At 55.1% G+C, this 15,202-nt stretch overlaps 1 protein-coding gene across 3 annotated transcripts in view; it reads right to left on the reverse strand.

Annotated features, from left to right (window-relative positions):
• The window catches only part of PCBP4 (poly(rC) binding protein 4), a 36,320-nt gene extending 22,172 nt beyond the window's left edge, over positions 1 to 14,148 (reverse strand). For 2 of the 3 annotated variants that reach the window (XM_050958723.1, XM_050958719.1), the window contains exon 1: positions 10,670 to 10,797. The gene's annotated coding sequence lies outside the window, so the exon portion shown is untranslated. Of the gene's footprint in view, positions 1 to 10,669; positions 10,798 to 13,829 lie in introns of those variants that run through there. The other variant, XM_050958721.1, reaches the window with a different exon arrangement.
• Positions 14,149 to 15,202: the final 1,054 nt, after the last annotated feature.

Genomic DNA, 15,202 nt, shown 5'->3' on the forward strand with positions numbered 1-15,202 from the left:
AGAGGCGAGGTGGGTGAGGTAATGTCTTTTATTGGACCAGCTGCTGTTGGTGAGAGAGAGACGAGCTTTTCAGCTTACACAGAGCTCTGTGCAGCTATGGCGCACAGACACAGAGCTCCAGCCTGAAGAAGAGCTCTGAGTATCTCGAAACGTCTCTTTTATTAACAGAAATGCGTCCAATAAAAGAGATTCCCTCACCCCCCCTTGTCTCTCTAAGGCCTGTGTACTTACTCTACACTGCGTACTTACTCCGGTGCTCAGGAGATTGAAAAATCCACACCCTGGGCAACGCATTTATACCGACCTTAACCCCCATGTCAGCAGGAGAGCGTCTCCCACCGCCATAGCTACTGCGTCTTGCAGAGGTGGAGTTATTAAGCTGACGGAACAGAAGAACTCTCTCCCGTCGGCTTAGACCTGCCCTAAGAAACTGCTCAGCCGTCTCTCTGAAGTTGACTGAGAACTATTCACACCTACCGGGCAGGGTTTACAATAGCCCTGAGGTTTAAGTGAGTCACATTGTGTGAAATGACAGCACTCTGGTCTGTGCACCCACAGGGCGGAAGCTGAGGTGCGGGAAGAAGGGGACTGTAATAGTTATGGATAATATTGCCTCATCGGCCCCATTCCGCAAACTACCCAATGCACACGCCACTACCTCTAACTCCCGTCCAGCCCCATGTCCCAGCGAGATGAATATGTATCCAGCTGGGCATGCAGGTACAGTCTGTCATGTGTTCTGGGTTGCTAGATGTGCATGTGCAGGGACGAGGCTGGTGTGCCAGAGTGTGATGGAGAGCAATCCAGATGGGACTGGAGTCTTGGCCAAAGGTTCTGGTGGATATGGGCTGAGTATGGGGCTGGCAGATTTTTCGGAAGCAGGGTCTGTTGCAGCTGGAGGGCCTGAGTGCAGATTTACTTTAGATGCTGTGAGCTGCCACACAGCTCCTTGTGCCAGCTCCGTAAAGAGTACCGCCAGCGTGGGACGCTCCTCCACCCAGTGCACAGCTGGCTGTGCCAGTTCTCCATCTCTTCTGCAACAGCCTTGGCACAAGACGTGCACAGAGCAGAGGCAAGGGACAGGCCAGGAGAGGAAAGGGTAGTAAAGGTTAGACCAGCACCCCAGCCGTCCTATGCTCTGCAAAGCCCCATTGATCCAGAGGCACAATCTTGAGGGCTGCCCTAGCTCATACCAGTGTCCCCATTAAGTCCCTGAATAGGGGGAGGCACAATCTGCCCTTTAGCCTCTGCATTGGTACCTTCACTAGAACCTGGGTGACTGCCCCATGTCCTACCAATCCACCCCTAACCCTTGCCCTCCCTGTGCTCGGCCATCTCTACTCTTCAGAGCAGCAAGGTAACAAACATAATGAGGATTGGCCTTTCCCAGGGCTCAATGACCAGCTAACACACTTGGGCCCTGGCCCACAGTACATCATACTTTTTATCTCGAGGACATTGCCATCTGTGTGAAGGTGCCTAGTTCTGGCCCTCCCCTGATGATGATGCCTCACTCTTATACAGCTCTTTCCATCAGTAGATCTCCAAGCGCTTCACCAAGGGGGGGGTGGTCATTATCATTATGCCCATTTTACAGATGGTGAAACTGAGGCACAGGGCAGAGAGGTGACCAGGGTCACTCAGCAGGCCAGTGGAAAAGCCACTGATTTATTTGTCCTTATTTACTTGGTTGTTAACTAGTACAGCAATGCAAGATGCATCCCAGCGGCAGGGCCGGTGCTTCCATTTAGGCGGCCTAGGCAATCTTCTAGGGCGCCAGGATTATTGATGGGCGGCATTTTGCCGGAGGGGGCTGCAGGTGGCTCCGGTGGAGCTGCCGCAGTCGTGCCTGCGGAGAGTCCGCTGGTCCGTGGCTCTGGTGGAGCTGCCGCAGGCACCACTGCGGCAGCTCCACTGGAGCCGCGGGACCAGGGCGCGGGGTGGCAAAATTGCCGTGCTCCTAGGGCACTAAAACCCCTAGCGCCGGTCCTGCCCAGAGGCAGTGGTGTGTGGTGCAGCTCAGTGCTCTGGGTACGTGCTGGGGGAATGCCGTGCTGGGGCGCTCCCCAGTGGTCTGCAGGTGTTACTCCCCCTGGGTGAGGAGCATTGGGGTGGCACCCACCTACGTTTCTGGCATAGAAAAGCAGCACTCACCAGCTGTGCTGCTGGATGTCCGCTGTGCTGATGTCAGTGGCATGTTACTGGATGAAGGCAGCACAGTGGCAGAGACAGGGGTGGTTAAAAACCAAGTAGAGCTGGATCCATCAAAACTGTGGATTTCCCAGAACACATCAGTTCCCCCTCCCACATTCCCCTTCTCCTCAGACACACACTCCCAGGGCTCTGAGCTCTTGCTCCCTGCCCCTGTTCAAATGGATTCTTCTTTCTTTTCCTCCTCAGGCTCTTTGATCTTCCCCTTCCACCTCTCCCTGAACAGGCCCTGGGTTTCTTGCTGTTCTGGGCTTTCCCAGAGTGCCAGGCCTAGATACCTAGGACCTGGCCCTAATCCAGCTCCCTGTGTCCAGTGAGTGCTGGAACCATGCCTAGGTTTCTGTTAGCACCAGCTCCCGCCCACACCCCTTGCATTCAGGCTGATGGCAAAGTCTTTACCTGATAAAAGTTGCAAGATCAATGTGGGGCTTTGCTCCTTATATTTGGGAAATGTTGTTTGTCATTTAAAGAGTTAAATGTTAAAAGTGCCCAGACAGTAAGGTGATGGGTGCTATTGAAATGTCTGTAATAAATACAGCTGAGCAACACACAGCCCTGGCCTTGTTAAAGGAAGCCAGCTAATCTTGCCTTTCCTTGGGGAGATGTTTGCATATCCAGGGTCAGAAGGACTGTACTGGCCGGGGCTTCCCAAATGTGACCTGAGGCTGTTTGCAGCCAGCCAGCCTTGCACCCAAGTTCTGTGCTGCCCTTCCCAGTGAGAAGTTAGTCGGGAACTATTACAACAACCGTGCGCATGTATACGGTGAACTGTTCCTGTTGATCATTGGGCCAGAAGCATCTGGTGCTAGATTGTAGGTGGGGTTTGGGAGTATGGGCATGTTTTGGGACTGGTAGGGTGTGGGATTCTGGGCAGGGTTCTGGCTTGTGGGTGGGGTTTGGAATTGTAGACGTGGCTTGTAATAGTGAGGTTTGGGTGAGTGGATGGGGCTGAGAGTGTGGGGTTGTCTTGGGTTTTAGCTTGTGGGCAAGATTGAAGTTCATGACTCTATCTTGGTTTTACGGATGGGACTTGGACTTGTGGGTGGGGCAGTTAGAGCACCTCCCACTTTTTCTCCCGTGCTGCCCATTGATTGTGGGTCAGAGGGCCCCTAGTCTCTGGACTGCTATATTTTGCTTTGCCTTTGTATATGACAGATCTGTCCCTGTAGCCAGCTTACCCTCCTGTTCTGGTCTCCCTTCTGGGGAGACTGATTCTCCAAAAGGCCGGCTTTTCTTCAAGGGCCCATCCCTGGGCTTCCGTGTGCATGTTTGTCCCCTGCACCCACGTGTAAGCCCACATTGCCCTCTGTGCAACCTTTAAAGGGCCCCCTACCCCTTCCCCGGTGCTCAACACCACCGCTGCCAATAATCTGTGATGTCCTCGCCAAGTTCAGGAGAAGCATCCATGGAATGCAAACCCACATGCGAGCTGGGGTGCTTGATCCAGCCCCCACCTGGGTCCCGCTGCTCTGAACCACCCTGACACGGCTGTACTCGGGGGGGAGAGGCCTTTGGGTGGCTTAATATCCAGGGTCAAAATAGTTAAGCCCCTGGATTCCCTTCTGTGAATCCTAAAGAAAAGCAGGCACAAAATGCTGGTTTACCCAGCAAGAAGGCAACAGCTGTGTAAATGCAGACATGGTCAATCCGCTCCTCTGATCTCGACCAGTTGTCCCAGGCGGCAACTATCCCATCAAAGGGTCTCGGCGGGTGGGGGGGCTTATTTGGACTCCAGCTTGAGCTGGCGTGCCAGGCTTGGTTGTAGAGGAGGATAATGCAGGCTAGGAGAGGGGACAGGCCTCTTGCATGCAGCAGTGATCGTGTGGGGTGCTAAAGGGGGCTCTCCTTCAGCTCCCTTCCTGGGCAGCACTCCAGGGGCCGGATTCTCAGTGGAGCTGCACCAACTTCGATGGGGCGAGGCTGACGTACAGCAACCGAGAGCCAAGCCCCCACAATGCATTCCTGCCAGGGCCTAGCGGTTCTGAACAGCTCCCCCATTACAGAGCCCCAGGCAGTCCAGGGTTGGTTGGCGTGGCTGCTGAAGAGAGTGAGGTCATCTTGCTTTCCTGAATTGTGTCTACAGCCATTCCACCCCCCTAGAGCCAACCAGGGTTCAAAGAGATCAGTGGGAGCCTAGGAGACCTCAGGACCTGCAGGAAGTGTGTGCATGTGCATGTGCGTGGGTGGGGGGGTTAGGGGGTAGGAGCAGCTGCATGTGCCACAGTTCAGTGCCAGCTGTGCCCAGGAAGGCAGTGGATGCCAGCGTAAGTGCACACCCCAGCAGGCACTGCTGAGCGGGTGTGGCAGTGCTGCAGGCATGGGCTGGCTGCTGAGTTCCCCTGTGCACAGGCACTGACAATGCACTCACAGGCTAGTGTTCGTAAAGGAACACGGGTTTTCCATGGTCCAGGAGATGTCTGTGGGGCTGAAATAACGTGATAGGGGTCTGCTGGGCCATGTAAGGGGTGGGCGAAATACAGGTACAAGATAAAACACTGGTGCAGTGAGACCAAAGAGGGATCAGCAATGGCAGCCCCTGCAGAAGCCAGCAGCATATGGGGCTGCCCTGGCCACACTGCACCTGCCTCCCCCTCCCAACTTGCAATAGTCCAGGAAAGCCCTGGCCAGATGTCCCCCGTCTCCCCTAGATATGGAAGCTAATTCCTAGCTGTGCAGCTGGGCAGGTGCCCCCAAGGGAGCAACTTTGCATGCACTCTTCTCAGAAGCCCATCAGGAAATCAGTGGTGAGATACATCATCTGATCCCAAGGGGTGGTCCCTGCTGGGGGACCCCCACCCCTCTCATGGCTCCTGTCCATAGGCTTTGTGGGAGTTCTTGCCTCTCTGCAGAGTGGATGATCTGGGTAAACCCCTGCATGTAAGCACCCCTACAGAGGTGATCCCTCCCTCCTCGCTTGATCTGCTTCAGGCTGGCTAAAGTAAGCCAGTGGGCAACCCTTGATTTTGTCTGCAGCACTGCGCTTTGCAGAGTCATTCCTGCCTCCTAGATGGGAGGGGAGAGGTAATCCCCCTGTTCTGGTGGGTGCCCAGCTCCCCAGGGATGGGGAATTGGTGTTTGCCGCTGCAGATAGTGGTTGTGACTGGCACCCTGGGTCAGGAGCAGATGGCATGACAGAGTAGGTCATGGGATGAAAAGGATCAGCAGCCCACGCCTCTTGTTGCTGCCTGATCCATTGGCAGGGCAACTCTCTGTGCCTGGCCCATGGAGCTTGGAGCCCTGATCAAAGTGCCCAGCTTATTATCAGCAGGACAGCCGGGAGCCAGCAGCTTCCCTTGGGGCTTGTATGTTCCAGCTGGAGAGAGAGGCAGACCTCTGCTCGCATACCCCAAAGCCCTGGGGAACTGGCTCTGCTGCTGAGGGACAGGAACAGAGCGGATCTGCTAATGATGCGATGAGCCTCTAATGCAGTTCCGACTCCCTACAGCTCTCAGGCCGGGGAGCCCCTCAGCTCCCCCAGTGAGCTGGAGTTGGGGGTCTGCTGGCAGCAGCAGCTGGCTAGACCTGAAGCAGGAGGGGTGGGCTGGACACAGGGTTCCAAGCCTACTGCACCCAGGGGCATTGAGAAGTGTTTTATTTTTAACATCCTTCCTGCCTGATCCTGAGCTCTAGGATATTTCTAGGGCAGGGGCTGTGGCTCTCTGCAGAGAGCTGTGCCAGCTCCAGGCCTGCCAAGACAGTCAGTTTGGGTCCCCCACAGACGTGGCATATTGACCAAGATGATTGGGTCGAGTGACAGTACGATTGGCTGCCCAGGAGAAGAGCATCTCTGGCCTTATCCCCCTGCTCCTGTGGCAAGGAAGAAGGGGTGGACGGAGGGGTCAGGTGACTGGATTTGCTACTGATGTGTTGTGCAGCTAAGGACAAGGCTTTGTGCCTCAGTTTCCCCATCTGTAATACAAGTGTTATGGATGGCCCAGTGGTTAGGTGCTAGCCTGTGACTAAGGAAACCTGGGTTCAATTCCCTGCTTTGTGACACCTTGGGCAAGTCACATAGATGCTCAGTGCCTCAGTTTCCCCATCTGTGAAATGAAGGTGGTAGTACTTCCCTGCCCTGCTGAGTATGAATATGTTAGAGGCTGTTAGGTGTTCCTGTGTTATGGTAACAAGAGCCAGAGGAGCACCTTAGACAGTGCTGCTCCCCTCCCTCAGGGCTTGTTTTCATGTACGGTGCTACAGCTGTGATGCTTTGGGAAAGCATCTCCCATTGGTGTAATTAATCCACCTTCCCAAGAGGCAGTAGCTATGGTGGCAGGAGAGGCTGCTCCCGGGGTAATGTTGGTATAACTGTTTCGCTTAGGGGGTGGATTGTTCACACCCCTCAGCAACGCAGTTAGACCGATGTAGGTCTGCAGTGTAGACCTTAGGAGAGTTAACCTCGTGAGGTTTGCAAAGTGCCCTGAGCTCGAGGGTGAACACAGCGTGACTATTCCTGCCATGTGGGTCAGCTGTCAGGACGTTATTGCATGCAAGCCACGGTGCTTGGGCCCCTGTGTCTGAAATATGGCCCTTGTCTTTTCCATAAGGGCAGCTCGGTTAGCCGGCAGGAGGGGAGCATGCCCCTCCTGGCTTCTTTATGGCACAGGCAGGGCTGAGAGATTTTACGTTCCCCCACCCGCGTCTTGTTCAGCTTGTTTTCTATGCTAGACTATCCGCTCACATCTGCCTTTGTTTGCTGTTTGTCTTTGCTCCTGCGTACTGAATGGCAATGACTAATCTACACTGTGGAGAAAGGAAGCTTTTGTGAGAGATCCAGCCCTCTCCCGCCTCCGCCCCACCCCTTCACTAAAGGGTTAGGACCTGGGGGGCACTGTAGCAAAACAGGGGTGACCTGGCTTGACAGTCCCAGTATTTCTAAAATATCCTTTGACTCCCCGCAACTCTGTCCTGCCCTTCCCAGCACACCACAGAGCCACTGCAGAGGGCACCAGCCTAGTTTGCTAAGGATCGCCAGCAGGTTGCCATTAGATCCAGTGGGAGTCAGCTGAGCCCAGCACATTCTTCCCATTAGGAGGAGGAGGAGCCCAAAGGCGAGCTGGAGAAACAGCTCTCTGTGTGCGCTTAGCGTGCGCTACTGTGCTAGGCATACACTGGACCTTGTGGCATTCTGTTGTTTGATTGGATGTCCCTTCTGCCTCTCTTGAGTCAACCCCTCCCCTTCCACCTAGGGCCCTGGCAGCCCAGGCAGGACCAGGTATAATGACCCGCCGCTCCAAGCACATCAGTCTGGGGTAGCAGGGATGACAATGAGCCGCCTTTCCCTGCAAAGTGCTTTACAATCCTCTGGCTTCCCCAAGGATAGGTCACTATTGTCCCTACATTAGATGGGGAAACTGAGGCACTGATAGACAACATTGCAGGCCCAAGGCAACAGTGGCAGAACCAAGATTAGAACTCAGGAGCCACTGGCCCCCTGTCCTATGCTCAGATCACTAGATCATTGGGTTTTAATCCTTACGTTTTGTGCACTCCTAAACTGAACTGGGATAATTGGTGTCCTAATAGTCAGCATAGAGAAATCAGACCAGTCACTGGCCATCTGGGTACAGGGGCTTTCTGTGTGTGCATTTTGTTCTGAGGCTCTGAGTTCTAATCTCACAGTTGCCACCAGGAAATGCCGATGGGGGAAGTCCTTGATGGCTATGCAGTGTATATAGAACACCAAGTCTCTGTGCCCCTAACCCTCTCTGAACCCCAACATTCTCCAGCACACAGAGCTCCCCAGCTGCAATGAAAGTTTGTGCGTGTGGGTAGCTTCCTCTTTGGCCCTTCCCATCCCGCCCCCAGCTTTCCCAGGAAGGAGGGTGCTCTCGTCCTGGGGCAGAGAACAATTCCCCTTGTGTTCCTGGCCTGGTGAGGAGTAGGAGGGTCATTCGCAGGATCACTTTACAGATACTCTGAAGGTTGGTCCCTGCTTCCCTTCTGACATGAACAAGGCAGGCTGGAGGATGTGAGGCTTTCAAAGGACAAAGGGGCAAATGATTGTGGCCAGAGGGGAATTAGAAACCCTTGGGCAGCTCAGGGCTGAGAGAGTCTGCTGGGGAGGAGAGTCCTTTGGTGAGGTGGGGAGGGGGTCTTGAGAGTGTCCCCAACACCTGGAAAGGGGATAGGGAGGAATGTTCCACTGGTGCTGAGGGGAATGGCCATGGAGCATCCCATTGGAGCTGATGGGGAGATGGGAAGATGTCACATGGTGGGAGGTGCCCCTTGGAAAGTTCTTGTCTTGAGGTTAAGGGGTAGGGAGTTCTCTGCAGGATCTGGATTCTAGCTGTGGAGGGGAGGTCTGGTCCTGGAAGACTCATATAGAGCAGAAATGTGGAAAAGAGGGTGAAACCTGCCAGAGATTTCCCCAGTTTGTCATGTCCATTGCAGGGAAAGGATGAAGTCACGGCTTGAGATGCACCTGTCTCATTCAAAGCTTAGCTGATGGCAGTGACATTCTGTCTCTACCATCTCTGGGACCCCTCCCCTTACACACCCCTTTGGCTGATAATATGAGAGTGGAGTGGTAGCACCGCTCTACTTAAGGTTAAGACTCGCTTACTGTTTACCAGCTGATTTTTTTCTAAGTTTTCTTAAATCCTCATGCTGACTCAGATTGTCCTGAAAATCAATGTGCCTCATGGAGATGTGGGGTAGGGTCAGTGGTCCAAATTTGAGGGCCTTTGAGCTTGGGGTTCCCAAGATACAGCTCCCCCCCCAAAGAATGTGGCATCAACCTTTGGTGGTCCTTATTAACCCTTCTCACGCACAGCTGGGCAAACCAGTCTAAGCAGGCTGATCTAGCGGTGGCTCATCTTGCTCAATAGGAAATCTCACCTGGGAAATGGAGGGGCTCAAGGGCTACTCTCTGCCTCTACACCCCTCCCTTTGTGCCAGCCAAAGGGACACATGGGCCACGTTCACCCCATTGACTTCTATGGAGATGCACCATAATATGGCTCTGTGGCTCATCCAGAGGGAGTTTTATATAGGTGGGAATTTTTGGGGGGCCCAGCTGTAGGTAGGAGTGCCCTGCCAGATATGGCACCTCAGGCTGCCTGGAACAGTGCCCAGTGCTATGCACAATGTTATTATTTTTATGTCATGTGAGTAGTGCTTGGGTCTCTGCGAGCAAGGTGCCCAGCAATGCCCGGCGGTGCATGGCATTTGGGTGGGTAATGGAACAAAGGACAGAGCGGGGTTGGAAGAATGAAAGCAATCTGCAGCTGTGGGGTGGCAGGTGGCGCATGCGGGCTTCCCCACAGGAGGCCAGGGATGGGTCACCAGTGGAATGAATTGGACGGCCTCATCGCTGACTCCCCTGGATCTCTGTCTTCATTGATTCAACACAGTGGTGATCTTAGCTTAGGGGCACCAGCGGGTGGCAGGAAATAGGAATGAGGGGCACTGGCAGAGCTGTAGGGGGGCTCAGGCCCAGAGGAACAAGAGATGCAGTGAGGTCAGATTTAGGGCCACTGGATGGTGAGGTCAAGACAGGACTGAGAGGCACCAGCTGAGCTGGGTAGGGGGGACCTAGAGCTGGAATGAGATTGCAGGGCCGGGCCTGTGGCCCACTAGCAGGAGCTGGGTGCAGGTCTGAGCAGCAGAGTGGAGCATGGGCCCCGCTGAGCTGGAGTGAAGTGCTGGGAAAGGAGTAGCAGGGGTAGTGGGTCAGGACTGAGGAGCACTGGCAGAGCTGTGTGAGTGGGAAGCTTTCCGAATGCCTGAAGTGCTGTGTCTGGCTGCAGCCAGCGCTGCCAGCCCCTTCCTTGCTTGGACACTAAAATAATCCCCTTGCTGAGCCCTGTGCAGCCCCTGGCGATGGGAACAAATCTGTGCTGAGAGACAAAGGTCCTCTGGAGACCCTGTCGCTTCCCGGAATGTGAGTCTTCTACAAGTGCCCCCGGGCGCTGGTACCTGCCACTTGGACCGAGGACTGGCCGTCTGGCACCTTATATGCTTCCTGGCCTCTGGGACCTCTCGGCTCCAACTAAGACAGGGCGGGGAGGTAACTTGGAGGCATCATCAGACCCTTCTGACTGGTTTTGGGGAGCAGCTTCCAGCCCCCAGAGGTGGCTTTGGAGCTCCTTGCCAGGGAAACACATGGCTCCGAGAGGAGGAAACCTTTAGCTCTTTCTCCCCTCGAGCCCCCGCGTCACAGAGCAGCCTGGGATGGGGCTGGAACATTGTGTCCCACTCAGCGAGCCATGGGGCATGCACAGCAAAGTCACCTCATGTTCACCCCACGGAGCAGGTGTTGGGGCTGGCATATCCTCCCCTCACCCCCCGTTACATTGCCCAGTCACTGTTTCACCCCAACCCCAGGCAGACTGTATAGCTCCCTCGCGATCTCAATCAGTAACACTGTGCACCCTGCCTCTGCTGCGGTGCCACCACCGGGGCTCCCTCTCTGCTGTGCCGGCACCCCCCGAGTTACAGATCTCCCCCGTTCGCTTACCTTTTCTGTTGGTCCCCGGGCTGGCTGCGCCTCTTAGTCCCACATTGTCACCCGAAGAGGCGCTGGTAACAACTGGGAGTGACATCAGCCAAGAACAATGAAATGCTTGACAGGCGAGGCACAGGCCAAAGGCTCGGGAATATTCCCCCCCCCCCCGCCCCATCCTGCCCAGCCTCCATCCCTCCCTCTAGGATCCAATTACAGCGGATAAAGGAGACACTAAAAGGAACAATGCATACTGGGTAAGGCCATCTGCCAAGGACAGGGACATTCCATCCCCCACCCCCACTGACCCCCCTCCTCTGGCATATGCTCGCCCTTTGTAATTGCATTCTTCCTGGTAACCAAGCGGCCGGTGCGGCCGGCCCAGCGTCAAGGACACCTCCAGCGGCCCAGGCACTGGGTCCCTGGCACAGGGCAGGCTCGTCCCTTCCCATCGCACTCTCCCCTCCTCACTGCCTGTCACAGAGCAAGTGACTAGTGTGCCACCCAACCATCTACCCTCGGGTGCTTGCTGTTGCTAACCCAGGTGGAGGGGAATTCTAGGGATGATGGCCTTGAGTAGGAGAGGGGCTGGATTGCATCCTGCACTGCACAGGCCTAGAGGGCACTGTATCTCTGTTATGGAGGTTCCATGCAGGCTGCTACTGGCCAGGTCTGGCATGTGTGACAGGACCCAGTGGCCGTTCACCAGGCTGTGCTGGATAGGTCGCCAAGGCATGGAGTGGATCCCGTGGTCCATAGAATCAAAGCAGTGTTCGTGGGGCTTGGGGGGTTAGATCCTACGGGGGTGCTTGGCAATTCTCTGGCCACCCATCGCTTGCAAAGGAAGAGGGCTTTGATGCCCAGGCGCAGCTCAGATCCCGGAGCCTCCCCCTTCACACTAGACACCTGGTGACAATAGGAAACGGCATTGCTGTAGCTCTTGAAAGCTTGCAGTGCAGACTGGAAAGGGCCCCAAGATGACATGAGCCTGTCATGAGATGTAACCCACCACTGTAACCATATGGCTCTGCAGCCCCGCCCCCGCCCCAGGCCCAGTTCCACAAAGGTATTTAGGTGCCTAACTTTCATTGCCACAAAGGGAGTTAGGAGCCTAAATACCTGCCCGTCAGAGCCTGGCTGTCATGTGGCATGATCACTTAGTGGCTGGTGCAGACACGTCTCCCCGAGAGCTGATCTCGTTGTGCCTTCCAGACAGCAGCTGCTCCCAGGCTGCCGCATGGCTCTGCTGAACATTTCTGGTTTCCTGGCTGTCGCATTAGCTTGCTGGCAATACAGGAGATGCAGTGAAGTCACAAAATAGGCCCTATTTCTTCCACTAATCCACTCACTGGTGCAGCAGGGCTAGGGATCGGGCAGGGCTTGTAGGAGTTCCTGCATGGTTCAGTTGGGGATTTTCAGCCTGTCCAGGTGCTGCCTTTCCAATGTGTATGGTCCTGCCATGGTGGGATGGTTCTGCACGTGTGCCCCCGATCTGCTGGGGTCATGGCAGGCAGCGTGTGCTTGGATGCAGTCCTCACAAAATGGGCGCTTCTTGCAGAGAGGTGGCAGTCGTGGCTTTGGTTGAGTTTTCTGTGTGAAGGGCCAGGCTAGGGGTAATGTCCCAGTGGGCCAATATTTCCCAGATTTGTAGGCACTGCTATTGGCTCTTGCTTTTGCATTTTAATGTGGCTCTCTGCCATGTTTCTTTGCAACGCGATTGTATTTCAGCCTCTGCCAGAGATGGTGGTTGGGCCCTACCCAGCTACATAGCCTAAACATTTGGTCTCCCCAGCCTGAGGCAGAACAATGATGTAATGAGGCTCAGACGAGCCCTGGCTGGGATGGAGACAGCACAGGGGCTGTGAAGATGGGCTCTCACTTCCTGCATTATAGCAGGGGACCACCACCATCTTCCCCCGGTCTGGGGCTCAAGGAGCATGGATGCTGCACAGTGTCTCTGCCTCCAGTGCTCAGCTAATGGTGGGCAGCAATGAGTTGTCACCTTCCAGTGAAGAGGATGGTGCGGAAGAAGGGCCAGGACCAGGAGGAGACAGGGCTCCAATGTGGGCACCGTTACTGCTGAAGGCCCCATGGATTCACATCAGTTGAGGATCTGGCCCATTGGGTTTCTGTCATTGGGCAAAGGAATGATGACAGGCAATGGGCTGCCCTATACTTGGGTGGAGTGATTTGGAAAGTGATCTCCCTGTGGTTTGCACGGGTACTGGTAATACTCAGCTGGATGTGCTGGGTACTGACCAGATGTGATCCCTGCTGTCGTGTAGAGTTGGCTCCATAATTTGATTGCTGGTGGCTGGTTTTTGCAGGGTTTGTGTTTCAAATGCAGTTTGGCAAGTGCCCTGAGCAGGGAGAAAATGGGGTGAGCTGGCCCCACTTACTTCAATGGCAAAACTGCTGTTGACTCTAATAGGGCAAGGATTTAACCATGTTAGTGACTGCCTCCACACTGTGCCCACTGCCTTGCTGCTAGCGGGGGGCATGGAACCCTGCTGTGCTAGCCTTGGCTCTGCAACAGGGTCCCTGTCTGAACTATGCTTGGGGCCCACCTGCCATGTTGACTCTGGCCACTGTTAGTTTGAGGGGCTGCCTTTAGCATTTGCCCTCATGCAGCTCCTCCAATGCCTTGTCTTTTGCTGCCCCCACTTTTTAATCTCACTGCTCAGTTTGATGCTCCTAATAATAATTGGAGATATAACTATCTCCTAGAACTGGAAGGGACCTTGAAAGGTCATTGAGTCCAGTCCTCTGCCTTCACTAGCAGGATCAAGCACTGATTTTTGCCCTAGATCCCTAAGTGGCCCCCTCAAGGATTGAACTCACAACCCTGGGTTTAGCAGGCCAATGCTCAAACCACTGAGCTATCCCTCCCCATTGCCCTCAGCAGGGCTTCCCGTGATGCCCCAGGAGGAAGGCAGGCCTGTTATGGTGCCACTGCACTTTCAGAGTGGATTGGAGAGAGAGCTTCTGCCTATGGCCACCCCCTCCCTGGGATGTGACTAGGACAGAGGCTGCCCGAGGCTTCTCCTGGTCTGTCCGCTCCATCCCTCTATTTGGAGACCTTTCCTGATGGCTGCTTGTCTCTGTCCCTTCACATCATGTGTGGGAGTTGGAGTTGTTGCAATGTGGGCATGTCTCTGCCAGCTTAGCCACATACCTGTTTGCTGTTGCTTCCTCTGCAATGTCCGGCTGCTTTTCTCCCCACTTGTGTCTTTTGAGTGCCCCTGGGGGTGAGCAGCGTGCCCTTGGCACTGCGATCTCCTAGCGCCGCCTTGTCTTCTATAGTGTTGAGGATGCCTGGAGCCTCCCTGGAGTTTGGAAGTCACCTGTGCAATTGGTGGCCTCTGAGGGGCAGCTATTAAGTGTCTTACAGTCACTCATCTCAGCCTCTGTGCCGCTTGCACCATTCCCTGGTGGCCCAGCTGTGTCTTAGATGCCCCATTGCACAGGTGCCAGTTTCCTTCCCCAGCAGTGGTTTGCCAGCTGCCCACTGGACTGTTTTCCAGGCTGCGCTGCAAGGAGAATTAGCCTGGCACAGACCAGGCAGACTAGTGTGAGGGACACTCTCTGACCCTGCCCATGATGAGCTGGCATCTTGGCTGCAGGCACACATCTCAGAGCAGAATATGTCAAGGGATCAGGGTACCCTATCGTGTAGTGCTTGTGGCACGTGCCCTCCAGCTGCGCTGTCATATCCCAGCATGCAGCTTCCGTTCCGGAGCCGGTTGGCCATGAAGACCCTAGCACTGCACACAATGGGGCTGTGGCTGTGGGGCAGTGAGGGATGTGGGGGGCTGGCGGACTAACAAATGCTGGGACAGGCCAGTGTGTCTGTGCTCTGGGACAACCTTGGTATTGTTATTTGTATGCTAGAAGCCCATTAAGCCTGCATGGGCTCCATTGTGCTAGGTGCTGTATCCATATGAGTCCAGGCCCCAAACAGCTCACACTCTAAGGACTAGGCCTTGCGATGCAAGCGAGGCTCTGTGCCGCGCTCTAGCATCAATGCACTGTGGGGAACACATGCCACCTGCTGGGAGCCACAGATGTGGAGGAAGGCTTGGGCAGGGAGCAGAGGACGAGAAGGGAGGGATGGGTGGGGAGTTTAGAACCTGCAGGGAGGGGAAGTCTGGAGTCGAGTACGCAGAGGGACGATGCAGAGTCTAGAACCTGCAGGGAGGGGAAGTCTGGAGTCGAGTACGCAGAGGGATGATGCAGAGTCTAGAACCTGCAGGGAGGGGAGGCTGGAGTCTAGTACGCAGAGGGACGATGCAGAGTCTAGAACTTGCGGGGAGGGGAAGGCTGGAGTTGAGTAATGGAGGAGAAAGGCAGGGCGTGGAGAACATGCAGTGTCGGACGAAGCTCTCCATCCTTGCTGCAAGCTCACAGGACGCGCTGTGCCAGGAACACGACACTCCAGGGAGGAGAGCCTAGAAATGCTCCCCTGGTAATTGGAGTGGCTGTTGGATGCTGGAACACAAGGGACAGGGCTCACAACAACACAGAGAGCAGAATGTAAGTGCAATATAC

Source organism: Gopherus flavomarginatus, chromosome 6 (assembly GCF_025201925.1).
Source record: "Gopherus flavomarginatus isolate rGopFla2 chromosome 6, rGopFla2.mat.asm, whole genome shotgun sequence".
Lineage (NCBI taxonomy): Eukaryota > Metazoa > Chordata > Testudines > Testudinidae > Gopherus > Gopherus flavomarginatus.